Source organism: Mustela erminea, chromosome 8 (assembly GCF_009829155.1).
Source record: "Mustela erminea isolate mMusErm1 chromosome 8, mMusErm1.Pri, whole genome shotgun sequence".
NCBI lineage: Eukaryota > Metazoa > Chordata > Mammalia > Carnivora > Mustelidae > Mustela > Mustela erminea.
This window is the reverse complement of record NC_045621.1, coordinates 526,380-542,141: the sequence shown is the minus strand read 5'-3', so window position 1 is coordinate 542,141 and position 15,762 is coordinate 526,380. Positions and strand designations below refer to the sequence as shown.

The following is a 15,762-nucleotide window of genomic DNA, read 5'->3' as shown; positions in this document are numbered from 1 at the left end:
CCAGGAAACGCACACATGCAAACAACACTCCCGGGGCAGTGGGCAGCTGCCCAGGCTGGCCGTGGAGCTACGTTGTTAAATAAGTGGGGAAATCAGCAGCCAACAGGCTTAGGAAATTTAAGTAAGTCGGCCAAATATGGCTGCAGGCACTTAGAATTTGAGAATCCCGAGTAAAAAGGCAGTTAGATTTCTAGAGGATAAGACCTCGATCATTTCACTGTTAAATATGATTATTATTAGTTTCTTTTTTTTACTGACAAAAGAGCAGCAGGGACAATGATTGAAACACAGATGTTAACCCATAAGAGGAAAAGACTTCTTAGTTTCCTTTTTATCAAAATAAATGAAAGCTTTCATAAGTACCCAAGATCTCTAAGACATTCTACTGTGGTTCAGAGAAGCAGCAGCTAAGAAAATGTTCGTAGAATCATTATTGTCTCTAACTTATTCAACTGTACTAGGAAAGGACACTTACTAAGTAGCAAATGATAACAGCCAATCATTTGATTAATTAGATATTGTTCTCTATCATGTCAAAAGTAAAAAAAAAGATGACATAGCTCCAAAACTTACATTACTAACTGATGCTTTGATTGTCGATGACACCAAAGTCATGAACACATTGTGTCCACGACATGAGCTACGATGTGTTACACATTTTGCTAGACACCTTCCTAGATTAATAATTGCATTCATCAAAACTTCATCTGCCAAACTCTTAATTATTTCTTTCATATTCGCTTGTTTCCTCTTAATTCATAACTCCGCAAGGCAGGTATTGTAGTTCCTGGTTTGCCTGTGAAGGATTTGAAGCAATTAATGCGTTTGTCGAGGAGCCACGTGGCTGTCAGAGGACAGTGAAGGATCCCATCTGGGTCCAGACTTGCACAGCGCTCGCAGCAGGACGGGTCATTCATTCTAAAGATGAACAGTTAGGGGGGCCTGGTGGTTCAGTCGCTTACGCCTCTGACTCTGGTTTCGGGTCAGGGCATCATCCCAGTGTCAGGAGGTCAAGCCCCGGCTGGGCTCTGCCTGCCGTGGAGCCTGCTGAAGGTTCTCTGTCCCCCGTGGCCTTTCCCCTGTGGCTCACACGTGCGCGTGCTCTCTCTCTGCCCAAAAAAAGGTTAATAGTTAGAAATGCAGGGAATGTTTGTGTTTCTAACTGAGAAATAAAAAATCTCACTTACATGCTCTTCATTGTATCCAGAATGTTAGATACCGACGTGTGGCTGGCCCTTGGTCATGGGTGTGCTGGGATGACCGGGAGGACTTTTACTGGCTTGTCGCTCCAGGTCAGCTGTACTTAGGAACCATTTTGATCGAAATCCCCACTGGCTTCAAGTCTTTGATTAGTAGATGCCATATAATGAGTTACTCTTGTTAGGGACAAGGCTGCAATGAACGCCTAATAACCGGGATGGTCTACTCTTAATGGAGTACTTTTGGGCTAAATTATTGATGGTGTAAAAGTCTCCTTATTTCCCTGCGATGTATGTACATTGTGATATGTATTGTTGACATTTGAGTCCCAAGCCCAAGCACATGGAAGAACTCCAGAAACTCTTATCGAATATGAATCATTAAAAATTTTCACACTAAACTGCTCTTATCAAAGCACCGTGTTACTCCTCAGCCTCCGCAGCATTTGCTATACTCTTTATCTTCCAAGACGACTTTTTGTTGTTTCCCTACTTTCATGATCAGCTTTTTTCTCTGTCACCTTACTGTCTTCTTCTCACCATCTCTCGAATGCAATTGATTTACGGGGTGCCTTCATTGCCTCCTCCAGTCACGCGCTCTCCGGGTGGTCCCAGTCAATGTTATGTCTTCAACTATCACGTTTATGTTGAAGAAACAGAAAGAGAAGGGGGGGAACTTGGCTTTGGAAATATCAAACTAATACTCCAGGACCATCTCACACCAACGTGTCCAAAGACGAGCTACTCACTTATCTTGTTAATCCTTCCCAGCATTCTAGATTTAATGACCATTGTCACATTCTGTCTTTGCTGAAGCTCAAATTTTAAAAGTCCTTGAACATAGTCCCTTTTACTGGCCATCCATGCTCAATCATTCCCCAGGACCTGTTGATTTGTTTTCACCGACGTCGCAGGAATGTCATTTCTGTTTTCCTCTTCCATTGCCTTAGTTCAGTTTCTTAAATCCGTCCAGTTGGAGCGTCCTTTCTTTCTCGCATCTGGCTTCCTTCTGTGGATCCCTCCTCGCTTTGGGCATCTATCCACATGCTGCTCCCAACTATTAATATTTTTTACCTGGAACAAATTAGACCATTTCATTTTCCCTCCTAAGACCTTGCCTTACCATTACCTATGCTATAGAGCTCAAAATCTCGCACGCAGAACACTGTGTCTCTTGTAACCGAGGTGCGACTCACTTCTCTACGCTTCGTCCCTCCCTTCTCCACGGTTTGGAGCCAAGCGCGCTGACCTCCTCCTTCTCTGAACACACGGCACGCTTCCGCGACATGGCGCCCTGAGTGCCCTACCCCACCTCCTTCTCTTGGCAATCTTCCACCACCATCGGGTGCCGGTTCAAATGTATCTCACCCATGGCTTTTCCTCAGTCCCTCAGGCAAGTCACTGTTATCTTTCTTTCTCCCAAAGGACTCAAGCTCACATAGTGATTGTATCAGTGGTCACACTAGTGTAGTGACGGAGTTTGGTCTCCGTCTTCTTCACTACGCTGCTGGACTCATCTGAGCCTCCATCCCTAATATAATAAATTTACAATAATCTAAATTTATGCATTCATGTTTACATGCCAAAATTTCATTCAAATATCCATCTAAATTTATTTCATATCTCCTTTTAGCTTAAAGTTATAGTAGTCATTGTAATAATAATTTACACTAGTTTGAAATTTTGGTAAAATCTAATGTAATTTTAACTATTTAAAAGAAATCATTTATTTAAACACCTTTTTTTTTTTTTTTTTTTTAAGCAGGGAGTGTGGGCAGGAGGAGGACAAAGGGAGAGAGGAAATCTCAAGCAGGTCCATGCCCAGCACAGAGCCTGGCTTGGGGCTTGATCTCACAACCCTGCGCTCATGACCTGAGAGGGAGTCGAGAGTTGGACATTTATCCAACTGAGCCAGCAAGATGCCCCCAAACACCTTCATGTTTCTAAAGATGACAATCACGCATACAATCTGCACGCCACCTCACCGGCGTGGGTGACGCCCTCAGTACGAATCTGTCTCTCGCTCTAGGTCGGCTCCTCAGTCTCAGGGCTTTAGGCCTTCGTGGTTATGGCTTCTCCAGCTTTTCCCAAGTTTACAAATTACAATCAATCCGTACATAATTTTTTAAAATGTGATTTGGCTTGGAGCATCTGGGTGGCTCAGCTGGTTAAGTGACCCCCGCTTGACTTGAGATCAGGTCCTGATCAGGGTCATGAGGAGCCCCATGTTGAGTTCCACAATGAGTGGGGCGTATGCTTGGGATCCCCTTTCTCCCTCTGCCCCCGCCCCCCAGAGCATACACACTCTCTCTCTCCCAAATAAATACATTTTAAAAATATGCTTTGGGAAGGAAAAATAAAGTAAGATGAAACTGAAGAGGGAGGCAAACCGTAAGAGACACTGAGCTCCAGGAAACAAACTGAGGGTTGCTGGAGGGGAGGTTGGGGGGGAGAGTGACTGGGTGACGGGCATCAGGAAGGGCACGTGATGTGAGGAGCACTGGGTGTTCCACGCAACTGATGAATCACCAAACTCTATCTCTGAAATGAACCAAAACATAAATATGACCTGGCTTCAAGCATGTGGGGCGCCTGCGTGGCTCAGTGGGTTAAAGCCTCTGCCTTCAGCTCAGATCATGATCTTGGGGTCCTGGGATCGAGCCCCGCATCGGGCTATCTGCTCGGTGGGGAGCCTGCTTCCTCCTCTCTCTCTGCCTGCCTCTCTGCCTACTTGTGATCTCTGTCGAATAAATAAATAAAGTATTAAAAAAAAACCGACTATAAGCATGTTACAGTTGTGTTGCAAGGAATAAATATCCCCCAAGAGGCATGTATTGGCCTGAGAGAATAAATTCTACGGCTTTAGTGATGAAATTTTGTGCAAGATGTTGTGGGCGTTTCAATCATCTGTTTGACTTCCTTGCAAGGGTAAAGGGTATATTCGGGGACACTGAAGTTTACTAGGAACTTGTGTAAACAACTTCTATTCAATGGCAATTGTAATATTCTGCCTACTTATAACTATGATTTTTTAAAATTCACTCATTCATTCAGTAACTATTTATCCAAGTCCTGTAGTGTGGCAGAGGAGCAGCTCATAGTGAGTAAGCACAGACGCCACACGCATGTCACGGCACTTAGAGATTTCCACTATTAGGTCTCTAATGTCCAAGAGATTGCTAAATAAATGATGTGTCACTAAAAACACATCATGAAAAATTCCTATAATAAATTGTAGATGAGAAGAGAATCCAGTATGCATAATGAAAAAAAGATATTAGAGAATTTAGTAGCTAAAATGGCTAATAAAGAAGTGCATATGAAAGTTTTAAAGGGTATATAGGAGAGATTGGGAAAATACTATTTAGGTAGTACACTGCCAGATTGTCCAACGTAAAGTGCCAGTTTCACAAATTCAGTAAACTGCATTAGAAATATGGAAAAAGAGGGGTGCCTGGGTGGCTCAGTCGGTGAAGTGTCTGCCTTCTGCTCAGGTCCCAGGATGGGGTCTCACAGGGAGTCTGCTCCTCCCTCTCTGTGACCCTCTCCCAGTGTACGCTCTCTCTCTCTGTCTCAACTAAATAAAAAAAAAAGAAAAGAAGAGAAAAGAAAAGGAAAAAGAAATATGGAAAAAGGAAAAGGCTTTATCCTAGTCTTTGCCCCCAAACTGTATTTCATGACAGCGTGAATATGTATGTAAAACGCCCAGAGCCGCACTACAGAAGACCTTCAAAAAAGCACGGATGTCAAGTCAGTTCCCAAGAACATGACCATCGCGCCCTTTCGCCATAAAGCTGACATTATTTCGTCTACTACTATGCATCTAGGTGCGCAGAGGAGAAAGGACAGTGACAGCCAAAGTGTTCCTAACGTGTCGTCAGGAGTGAGCTTCAGTACACGAAAGGATTCCTAGTATATTTAATGGAGACAGAGTTTATAATATTCATCAGATCCTCCGAGGAACCTATCATTATCCAAAAGTTTAAGAACCCAAAGTGCAGGAGGGAGAGAAAGACAGAGAAAATGAGATCAGAAATGAAATAATTCCAAGGCAATAATTAAGAGTACTTTTGAGGCCCCAAATTAAAAAAAAAAAAAAAAGTTGAAAAAATTCTAAAATAAAACAGGATATGTTAAGGACTTAATTACCTCTCAAAATCTGGCTATTTTGCTTAGTATTTGGAACGGAGATAAAGGGTTAAAGGAAACAGAAAACTTCCCTATTGTTCCGATGTTTTAGTGTCTGCTACAAACAACTTTTGGGAGAGTAATTTTGGATCTACAACTCTCAAAATCCTCTCAGTCAAGATTTGCCTTTGGTTTATTCAAACAAACTTTATATTGGATTCTGTTCTTAAGGATGCCTGGCACTGTGGTCTGTGTTCTGTATTGTCATTGGATTTACCTCGAAGAAAAATTGTTTTTTTAAAAATACACATATCAGGGCACATGGGTGGCTCGGCTGGTTACACGTCATGATCTCAGGGCCCTCGGACTGAGCTGCTGGCTCCGGGGGGATCGGCTTCTCTCTCTTCCTCTGCCCTGTCTCTCTCTCAAATAAATAAGACTAAAAGAATTCATATATAAACACACACACACATATATATCTCCTTTGCTCTTAGGTATTGTACTAGATCAGTAAGATGTTTCAGAACTGAAAGCAAAGAGATTAAGAAGCAAATACACCCATTTCACTATGACCTCATTTCTTCAAATGATTAAAAAAAAGGTCAGTCAAATGAAAAGCAATGGATGTGTGCACGTACAGATTTTGAAAGTAGTTTTTGAATAGAGCATATGGACCATCTTCCGAGTCTTGAGAGTCTCCTTAATAAACGAATTACAGCTCTTTACTGAAATCACTTCCTGATAAACAGCCAACACAAAGAAAATAAATATAAGGCGGTTCGTGGAGTCAGGCTAGGCGAGCCAGCGTCGGTGCGCCGGTATCTTGGCTTGAGGACAAGAGCCATCATTTCTTTCCTCTAAAATAGCTGAATTCTATCCAACTCAGAATGTCATAAGTTTATGCATCTGTTAGAGCGAAAATTAAGGTTAACAAAGATGACAAACGCCACTGGGCTAACTTCTCTGAGACCCTTCCTTTCCCACACGCCCCCTTCTTGTTTCGTCAAACTGGAACCACTGCCAATAGCTCACAGACTGGGCTGTACTTTCCCAGCCACTGTCCGCGCAGTGAGCGACACAAACACAGGCGCAGCCAGAGAAACCTCTCCTTTTGTAGATGTGGCTTCTTACGTGTATTAAAATAATATAATAATTTTTTGCTTAAAATGATGATGATTGTATCTTTACAAATACATCTGTGTATATTTGTAGTAGGTGACAATCTCTAGGGCATATTTAAATGATGGTATCATGACTATGTCTCATATAAAGATTAAGAATTTTTAAAGAAATTACTAGATTTGAACAAATAAAAATTGATGATCTTTATATGGCTCGATTTTCCAAACAGTATTATTAGTTCAACGATACAAATAAAGTCATATTAAATCATTTGTTACTGTTCAAAATGGTCAATAACCCCAATGATTCTTAAAATTATTCAATTTATTAACAGAAATTGAAGAAAAGGGAGAGTATGTGCTGAAGTAGAGAGAAAGAGCAAAGGCACAAGGATCAGAAAGAATCCGAGGCCCTCGGGGTCCTCAGCCATGAGCTCGGAGGTTCTAGAAGACTAAGACTCTGACGTTAGATGGAGGAGTTCTATCACAAACAGAGGAGCATTGATGTGAAAGAAAATGACATGATGTGACTAAAACTTCCACTAGGGATTATCCTACTAGGGTAGATAAAAGAGGACAAATGAAGTAAATATTTTTCTCAGAGGAATACAGAAGACTATTTTGCAAGATTTTGATTATGAAGAGTGAGATGGGGAAAACTGAAAATTGTGCCCAAGGGCCTGGAAGGGTGATGGCTGAAGTCATCGAGGAGAAGGAGCAGTGAGAGAACAGTTAAAGGAAAACAGATGGTCTAAGGTCAACCCTGAGCATAACCATAGTGGAGAAGCTACTAATGCAAATTTCAAAATTATAACATGTGCATCGTGCATGTTGTGCCACAGTGTTTTCCTGTGCGTGTTACCTCACTTGACTTGACAGCGACGAGCCTCGGTCACGTCAAACCAAGAACCGTGGCCGAAGTCAACCAAGTGTAATTCTGACTTAGGGAAGATTAGAAACACCTAATGCCATTGGTTTAATGCTACCCTATCTGCTTGACAGGTTGCTAAGTTTTCCAAAATCAGTTATTTTAACCACCACAACAAATTTTCACCAGTCATTGTGGCTCCATTTTGCAGATGAGGAAATTGAGATTCACAGAACTTTTGTGACTTTTCCAAGATCACATAATTAGGAAACAACAGAACGAGCATTCTTCCCAGATGTGACTGGTTACAAACATTGAACATATTAATAAATCTTGGATCCATAAAGCCGAGGGACCTTTCCGGAAGACTGACAAAAGATCAAACTTCCTGGCCACACGTTTGCCATTCGGCCCTGTGCTTTTAAGTTAAAAAGTAAATTAATCAAAATTAATCTATATACTGTTAGAGTTATAAAAGACTTTAACAATGTATGATGACAGATATTATCTAGACTTATTGTGGTGATCACGTTGCAACACACACAGGCATTGTATCATTATATCATTATAGTAATGATGACAATGACCAGTCTGCCTCAATTAAAAAAAGTAATCTATAAATCTATGGACGAAGGAAAAGATAAAGTTAAGTGAACACATTTACTGTGTTCTGTCAGGTGCTTCTAAGCACCCTCCAATATTTTCTTCAAGATTTCTCCGTTTTTACAATTTCCTTCCTTCGCTTGTTCTTACAGTACCCAGGGGCTCAACAGCACAAGGAGGTGATGAGGTCTACATCCCCATCTTCCTGCAGGTGGAGGGAGTGGGAGTGAGGTTGGGAGCAGATCCTGCTCTCTGTGCTGCTTCCATCTACCAGGACTCTTCAGAGCACTCTGCGCACATCAGTGTGCGTCCTCACAACAGTGTTGCGAAGTGAGCATATCACGATCTTCATCTCATCAATGAGTGAAAGAAGGTGCAGGGTTGTTAAGTAGTTTCTAAAAGTTTTCAGAGATAAAGAGATCCCGGATCTGGATGGAGGTCCCCTGCCCCTGCAGCCTGTGCTACTAGCTGAAACACAGTACTGACTTTGTGCAACGTAACAAGGGACACTCCGTGCCCCTACTGTGGTTCCAGAAGCCTGCAGAGGTCTGCAGCAGAAAAACAACAACAACAAAAAATGCTTACCATTTAAACACACACACACACAAACCAGAAAATAAAAACAGGATGAGAAACCGTATTTCTGACTGTAATCCAATCCCTACCAACAAAGCAAAACAAAATACACAATGTAACACAGACACAACTTAAATACATTCATGTTTATATTTTATGAATTTTTAAATAATGGGAGAAAAGAGATTTCACAAATATCAAAACAAAGAGCAGATAAACTAAAAACAGATAACTCCTGTTGATATTTTCACATGGAGCATTGAAATGCCAAGAAAGACTGTGAGAATGTCTAATTTTAAACATTCCAAGGGTGAATGTAACTAAATATTAAGACAAGCGGAAGAGGAAAAGAGGAAGATGCCCTTTTGTTCCCTGACACGGTCTGAAGAATTTAGTTCTCGAAAATACAGATATGAATGAAATAAATAACCACATAAAATCATTCCAGGATCTTTTTTCTCATTGTGAAGGTAAGAGATGTGGTTTTATGCTTAACTCTTAACTTCATCAAATAATGCTGCTTTCTTCCTTGTGTTGCAATAATGACACAATTTTTGAATTGCAATTTTTCTTGAGTATAAATAAGAACTTTAAAAGGTGATAATATTCTTATAAAAACCATTTCTGCTAAATATAGACTGACAGAATTGAAACATGCTAATAGGGGCACCTGGGTGGCTCAGCTGCTTAAGCGTCTGCCTTTGGCTCGGGTCATGATCAGGTCCTGGGTTTGAGTCCCGCATCGGGCTCTCTGCTCAGCGGGGAGCCTGCTTCCTCCTCTCTCTCTGCCTGCCTCTGCCTACTTGTGTCTCTCTATCTCTCTGTCAAATGAAGAGATAAATAGAATTCTTTTAAAAAAAGTGCTAATATTGGATTTTTTACTGAAAATTACAATTAGGTTCCAGTATCAGACAAACCGATATGGTACACACTACCCCATTCAGTTCTGTAAGTTAGGCAATCTGAGAAGTTCCTTAGATACCATTCATTCTACATACTCCATATTAAAATTTCTCACTTGTAGCAATTGCTAAACTGAATCGAACTGTCCCTTGGTCTTCTCGTTTGCACATGGCCATCACTCAAAGCAAACTCCAGGACAGCATCCTTATTCCCAACTGTATTTAAGGAAAACTATTTTCCTATGGTTAATAATATGGTTGTCAAGGGAATACTAACACAAAATTGGTCAAGAAGCCTGATAATAGTATCTGTGCTTTACGTGAGAGGGGGTTTAAATCTACTGTGGTTTATAGATCTTACATTGTGTCTGTATCAAATTTTGAAGTAATGCCAAGAAGATCTCTCAAATTCCCTGCTAAGATCTTGAAAAAAAAAAAGAAATTATTTGCCTAATTTAATTTGTGAGTTAATTTATACTTTTTAATTTATAATGTATTACTCTCAAGGTTCTATTCGAAAAACCATAAACTGGGGACTAAATGAATGAATAATTAAAGTATATCATTCAGGTGTGTTTCATGAAGTTAATCATTTTATTAAAGACCTTAGGGAAAAAAGTGGGCTTTTTCAGATAAAACCAATTCATTGACTGAGTTCTCCTGAATTAGGACCAATGTCATTTTCTCAGAGCAGTCTTCTCCAGCACTCTCTGTGGCGTATCTTCTCCTTCTTCTCCATTTAGTACTCCTCACCCTATCGGTCTGTTTGCTTTGTTTTCTTCAATTACCCGCATCTTTTCACTTATTCGCTTACATATTAATGGTTTGTTTGTTTCCATTAACATGTAGGCACCATAAGCTCGGGGATTTTTTCTGTCTTGCCGACTGCTACCTCTCCAGTGCCTAGAGATAGATGCTCAATAAATATGGCTTGAACAGATGAATTAAACAATGAAAACACTAACGACAGGTGGTGGTCATACGGAATATTTGTTTGTTTGAGGGTCTGTGAGGTTATTCTAGTGTGTTGACATTGCCACAATCATCTACCTATCATTTTCTGTCTCACCAGCTATTGGAGGCCACTTACCACCATGTGCCAGTCAAGAAACAGGTGTTTAGCGTGAAATTAAAAATTAGTATGACAGATTGAATTGTTCCAATGGTCAGGGTAATGACTTAATTAATTAACTTATTTATTGACTCAACAAAAGCTTGAGTACTTCATATCAGTTAACTTGCTAGGTGCTGAGGATACAGTATGACTTAGATGATAGAAATTAAATATGTGCACCATCATGGAACTTGCCATATGTTTGTGGCAAGGTAGGACATAACTCAAAAACACAATTAAAATTGTGTCGTGTTATAGAAGGGGAACTATGTCATATCTCACTTAGCCTAGGAAAAAAGGCAGAAGGATCAGTGAGGTCTCCTTGGGGAAGTCACATTTAGAAGGCAGCTCTAAGGCAGCCAAACAAGCAGGGGCAGTTAGGGAGATTATTCCAAAAAAAGTGATCTAGATTTGAAATTTCAGTTACAAATGAAATCTACATTACAAGATACGGCATTTTCTATATCCTGCACTACATTAAAAATATTTCCTCTACATCTTTATGCACAGATGCAAGCACGTTATAGGGAACTAAAACAATTTACCAGTAGTGTCTTCCAACTACCCTATAGTAGTAAAAAGTTTGTAAGTATGACTTAAAACCCTTTGACCTGATTGTATGATGATGGTTTCATAGCCGAAGAAGCATGTAGCGGTATCGTTTTAGAACACGAGGCAGCATTTAGAAGCAGGAGTTTACCACCTTCTTGGGAAAGGTATGTGGTTTTCATTTTCATGAAGAGAGGATATTGGCACTTGAAATTCCCACAAAAGTACTAGGAGTCAGAGATCCTGTTAGGATCGAGCTGTTTATCAAAGCCAAACTCATGAACGCGGGGAGTAGAGCGGTAGCTCCCAGGAGCTCTGGGGTTGGGGGTGTTGAGAGGATGAGCAAGGGTACAACAAGGCCGGAGCTCTCGCGTACAGCGCGGTGATCGCACATAACCCCACTACATTATAGACTTTAAAGCTGGTAAGAGACTAGAACTTACTTGTTCCCTCCACAAAAAAGAAATGATGATTATGTAAAGTCAGAGAGTGTTAGTTAATGCTCCAGTGGGAATCATACAATATATCATTGAATCAACTCATGTACATCCTATTTCCTCAAGATTATATGTCAGTTATGTTCCAGTGAAGACGGAGCAGGTTGTCGAGGATAATCGTTGCACAGCAGTGGTTTGGGAAGACAGACACTGCCTGCTCATGTAAGCACCTTAAGTGCAAATGGCCAAAGACAATGGCCCAGGGTGGTGATATAAATGTGCTATTTCTTTCACTTTGAATCTATTCCTCTTCTCATAACCAGATAGTTCCAAGTAATCAGCAAACTGATTTCGGCTTGTGGGAAACTCTTCTTTTTGTTCCCTGATACAGAGGAAACCTTTTTAATAAAAAATAATTAAATATTTTGGGAACAAAATAATATTTTCACTATTCCTAATTATAACTTAAAGTGAATAACATGGTCCATTTAACACAAATTAATATCAATTTTAAGTAATTATTAACTCTCATTCTGAAGTATGGAGAAAAGTGAAAGTAAAACTTTCAAATTTTGCTTTTTACATTTTTACATTGCTTTTATACATTAAAATGTAAAAGCATCCTTCTCTAAAGAAATATAAAAACTGAAAATGCACTACAATTCAGTTAATATAGGTAACATTTTCTAACACAACGGAGCATATTTCTTTTCAGTTTAAGTGTGGTCACCATTACATCACAAAAAAACACAGAATTAACTCAAGTATTTTAATATTCAAGAACTTAACACAGATTTTTATAGGGAAGGTCTGGGTCTTTTAAAGCAAAAATGCTCCATCCCCATTCATACTGACTAAATATAAAGTGTTGCTACTTCAAAAAGTCTCACACTTTATTAAAAAAAAAATAAAAACGTAGATCCCTTATAGGACAGCAGAAGGGAGATAAACTTAAGGACTAGTATAATTGGGAGATATTCTTTGCTTTTTGTCTTTTAAAGATGATGTTGGAAAAAAAAAACTGAACATCATAATTTTACTCAAAAAAAGTGCATATATTCCTGTAAACTGTGTGAAACAGAATGTATTTCCTCCGAGAACCCCTTGGCCGGCTTGTTTTCCTCACCCTTTATGATACACAGAAATAGAGGCTTTAGAACCTTGGTTTTCTTTTTGGCTTAGAGCACTGGGACACTTTGCAAAGATTCACAGCTGGCAAATCTTTCCCTAACTTAATGAATATTCATCACCATTTGCAAAGATAGAGTGACAAGAAAAACTCAGTTCTTTTAATATATAACAGAGCCTGGCCCACTCCTAATGATTGCTTCCTGTTTTTGAACACTGAATTACTCTAGTAGGAAATAAATGAAAGAAAACTTCCCTGTGAAAGAGGAAAAAAAAAAAATAACCAAACCAAAAACAGAGGAGTATGAACTGGTTTGATTATAAAAATATTTCAAGAAGTTTAGTCTCAAAAATATTTACTGTTTCAATTAATATTCCGTTTGCTCTAGAACTGGGTCGTCACCTACAAGCACAACTCATTGCATCACCATCAGTGCGTGTTCATCTTAAATCACTTGAATGGATTCTGAATGAGACTGAAGGAATGGCTGCACTTCAGTACAAAACCTACTACAGTGATCTGTTCTTCTAAATATTGAAAATAAGGCGCGCCTGGGTGGCTCAGTGGGTTGAAGCCTCTGCTTTCGGCTCAGGTCATGATCCCAGAGTCCTGGGATCAAGCCCCGCATCGGGCTCTCTGCTCGGTGGGGAGCCTGCTTCCTCCTCTCTCTGCCTGCCTCTCTGCCTACTTGTGATCTCTGTCGGCCAAATAAATAAATAAATAAAACTTTAAATATTGAAATCAGGCGTGCCTCATTGTCAACACCCTCAGATCGTGATGACCTTGAAGCTCTTACTTGCTCTACAGAGTAGAGTCTTTTTCAGATAAATCCTGATTATTGGACTGAGGTGAGAAGCTTTTTAAAAACACCTACCACATAGATATTGCATCTAACTTCATTCAGGCCTTTGGTGAAAAAGCTCAAAAAACCCTCTGTTGCAGTAATGTAAAATTAGGTACAGTTTCATTTAAAACAAAACAAAAAAGTAAAACAACCCAAAACCAAGTACTCACAAACACGAGCGGTTTCTCATTTCTCCCCCCTTCCGCATAAAGTCTTTTTTCTTTTATACTTGAAAATTATTGAAAGTAAATAATCATTGCAAAATCAAACAACATATAATAACAGGAGGAAACATTAAATGTGGAAACGTTCCCCCATGGGTTACTGGTTCATCTAAAACACACAAAATGTAGCATACACGAAAAGAGAAAACAATGTGAAGATTTAGAACTTTATTTAAAATCTGACCAGCTTATTATTAAAAAGTATTACATAAAATGAAGCAAACTGTGTTCAATTATTAATAGAAAAGACTAATATTTAAATCAGATATCATAAGTTAAAAACCAATATGTTTTCATGTCCTTAATATGTCAAGCTATTAAATAATTTTTCTCCATATACTACCCTGTTCCCTGGTGATTCTTCAGCAGTGTTACGAGGTTGCTAAGTTTAAACACACACACACACACACACACACACACACACAAGGTCTTTAGACTTTCCTGAACACTACAACAACAAACTATTTTTATTCAGACACTTTATAAGGGCGAAAGCTATTTTTAGGATGAATCACATCCTGGTCTTCAAAAACAATGGGATAAAACTGGGTACTGAATACAGGGGCAATATTTCCACTGTGAAAGGAAGTGTGTGTGTGTGTGTGTGTGTGTGTGTGTGCGCGCGCGCACACACGCCTGCTTACATCTCTCCAAAAAACTACCAATAAATTGAATCCTCTCTATATTTTGTGATTCATTTTATGCCATGAAGACTGTGCTCCCACACGATTCCAAGTCACTCTTCTCTTACTTGCTTCTGCCTTCTTCAGTACGTAACACCACACTAGTTAGTGGTTGTACTTTGTTTTCAAAGTAGAGTTCCTATTACTGCCAAATAACGGGCTACTCGGTTTACTACTGTGTGTCTGTTTCTCCTCCCGAGTACCACCGAAATTTCCCTTCAGTTCTCAGAGAACTGTGCCCTTTCCCAAAGGAACATAGAATTCCTGTGGATCCAATAGTCCGGGGCAGCTTCAAGCCGCTGGGCCAGTGCTGCTGCTTCGGGACCTCTGCCATCCGGTCCAGTGCGCGTGGGAAGCACCCTTCCCTGGCCACTTGTCTGTGTCTTCTCTAAATGGAGGTGGTGGTGTCCGGATGCACAGCCTAAATGAATTCTGCTTTTGAAAAAAATACCAAGAAGTCTTGCCAAATCAAAACTCTAAAAATAATGCACATTGTAGTGAACGGGTATCTGTTTCTAATATCAACATGATGTCTCTAATATTTACCCCTTTTCTCCTCATGACAGATAAAATTAAAATTTACTATGAAAGTTGTAAATGAAAAGAAACTTAAGATGAATATAAATTTTCCTCAGGTCAATATTTAACTTTCATTGAAAATTATTTTGTAATATTAAAAATACAGTTCTGAAATTAACAGAAAATATGAATTTACTGTGCGATGCTCTATAGAAAGCTTAGATATCAAACATACACGATTTTCATTCCAGTTGGAAATATTTTTTTGTGTTTAGATATTAGAAGTGGAAATTGTAAGAATTATTTTTAGAGTATATATATATATCTTTAATTTAGGGCTATTATGATTGAACATTTCATGCTTAACCATACATTTATAAATGTATTGCTATTAAAATTAAAATTCCTGTTTTGAAACAACATACAGCATTTGGTTTTGTCATTTAAAACCCTTAATTGCATGGCCATTATCCAGATAATTACTAAAAGCATTGCAGACTTGGTTGAAATAAAAATATTAGAAACAAGTTTTGTTATATACTGTTACTTTTTAGAAATCTCAGAATTTTATGTTACAACAGCCAAAAAGAAAACAAAATTTCCCTAGAGAAATTGGTGATCCTATACTATACTGTGATATGCTTGTAGAATACAGAGATGAAATTAGACCTCAGAAAATTTGTTTTTGCTACGGGGGTGGCTAATATTGCTCAGCTAAATTTTTCAATCAAGACACTGGCATATAATCAGGCCTGTTTTATCAGTGACCAAGAAGTCGGGTGAAGCTTATCTTCAGTGATTAATTTTCCTCATCAACCAATGTTGATTTTTGATCTTTATACCAGTAAGATTTAGAAGTGCTGTTT

At 39.2% G+C, this 15,762-nt stretch overlaps 1 long non-coding RNA gene across 1 annotated transcript; it reads right to left on the bottom strand.

The window, feature by feature from the left end:
• Window positions 1-6,549: 6,549 nt before the first annotated feature.
• LOC116597408 lies at window positions 6,550-14,141 on the bottom strand. The gene is made up of 3 exons (XR_004288590.1): window positions 13,641-14,141; window positions 11,608-11,895; window positions 6,550-8,467 (listed from the first exon to the last, which is right to left on the bottom strand). It is a non-coding gene; the product is annotated as an uncharacterized LOC116597408 (long non-coding RNA).
• Window positions 14,142-15,762: the final 1,621 nt, after the last annotated feature.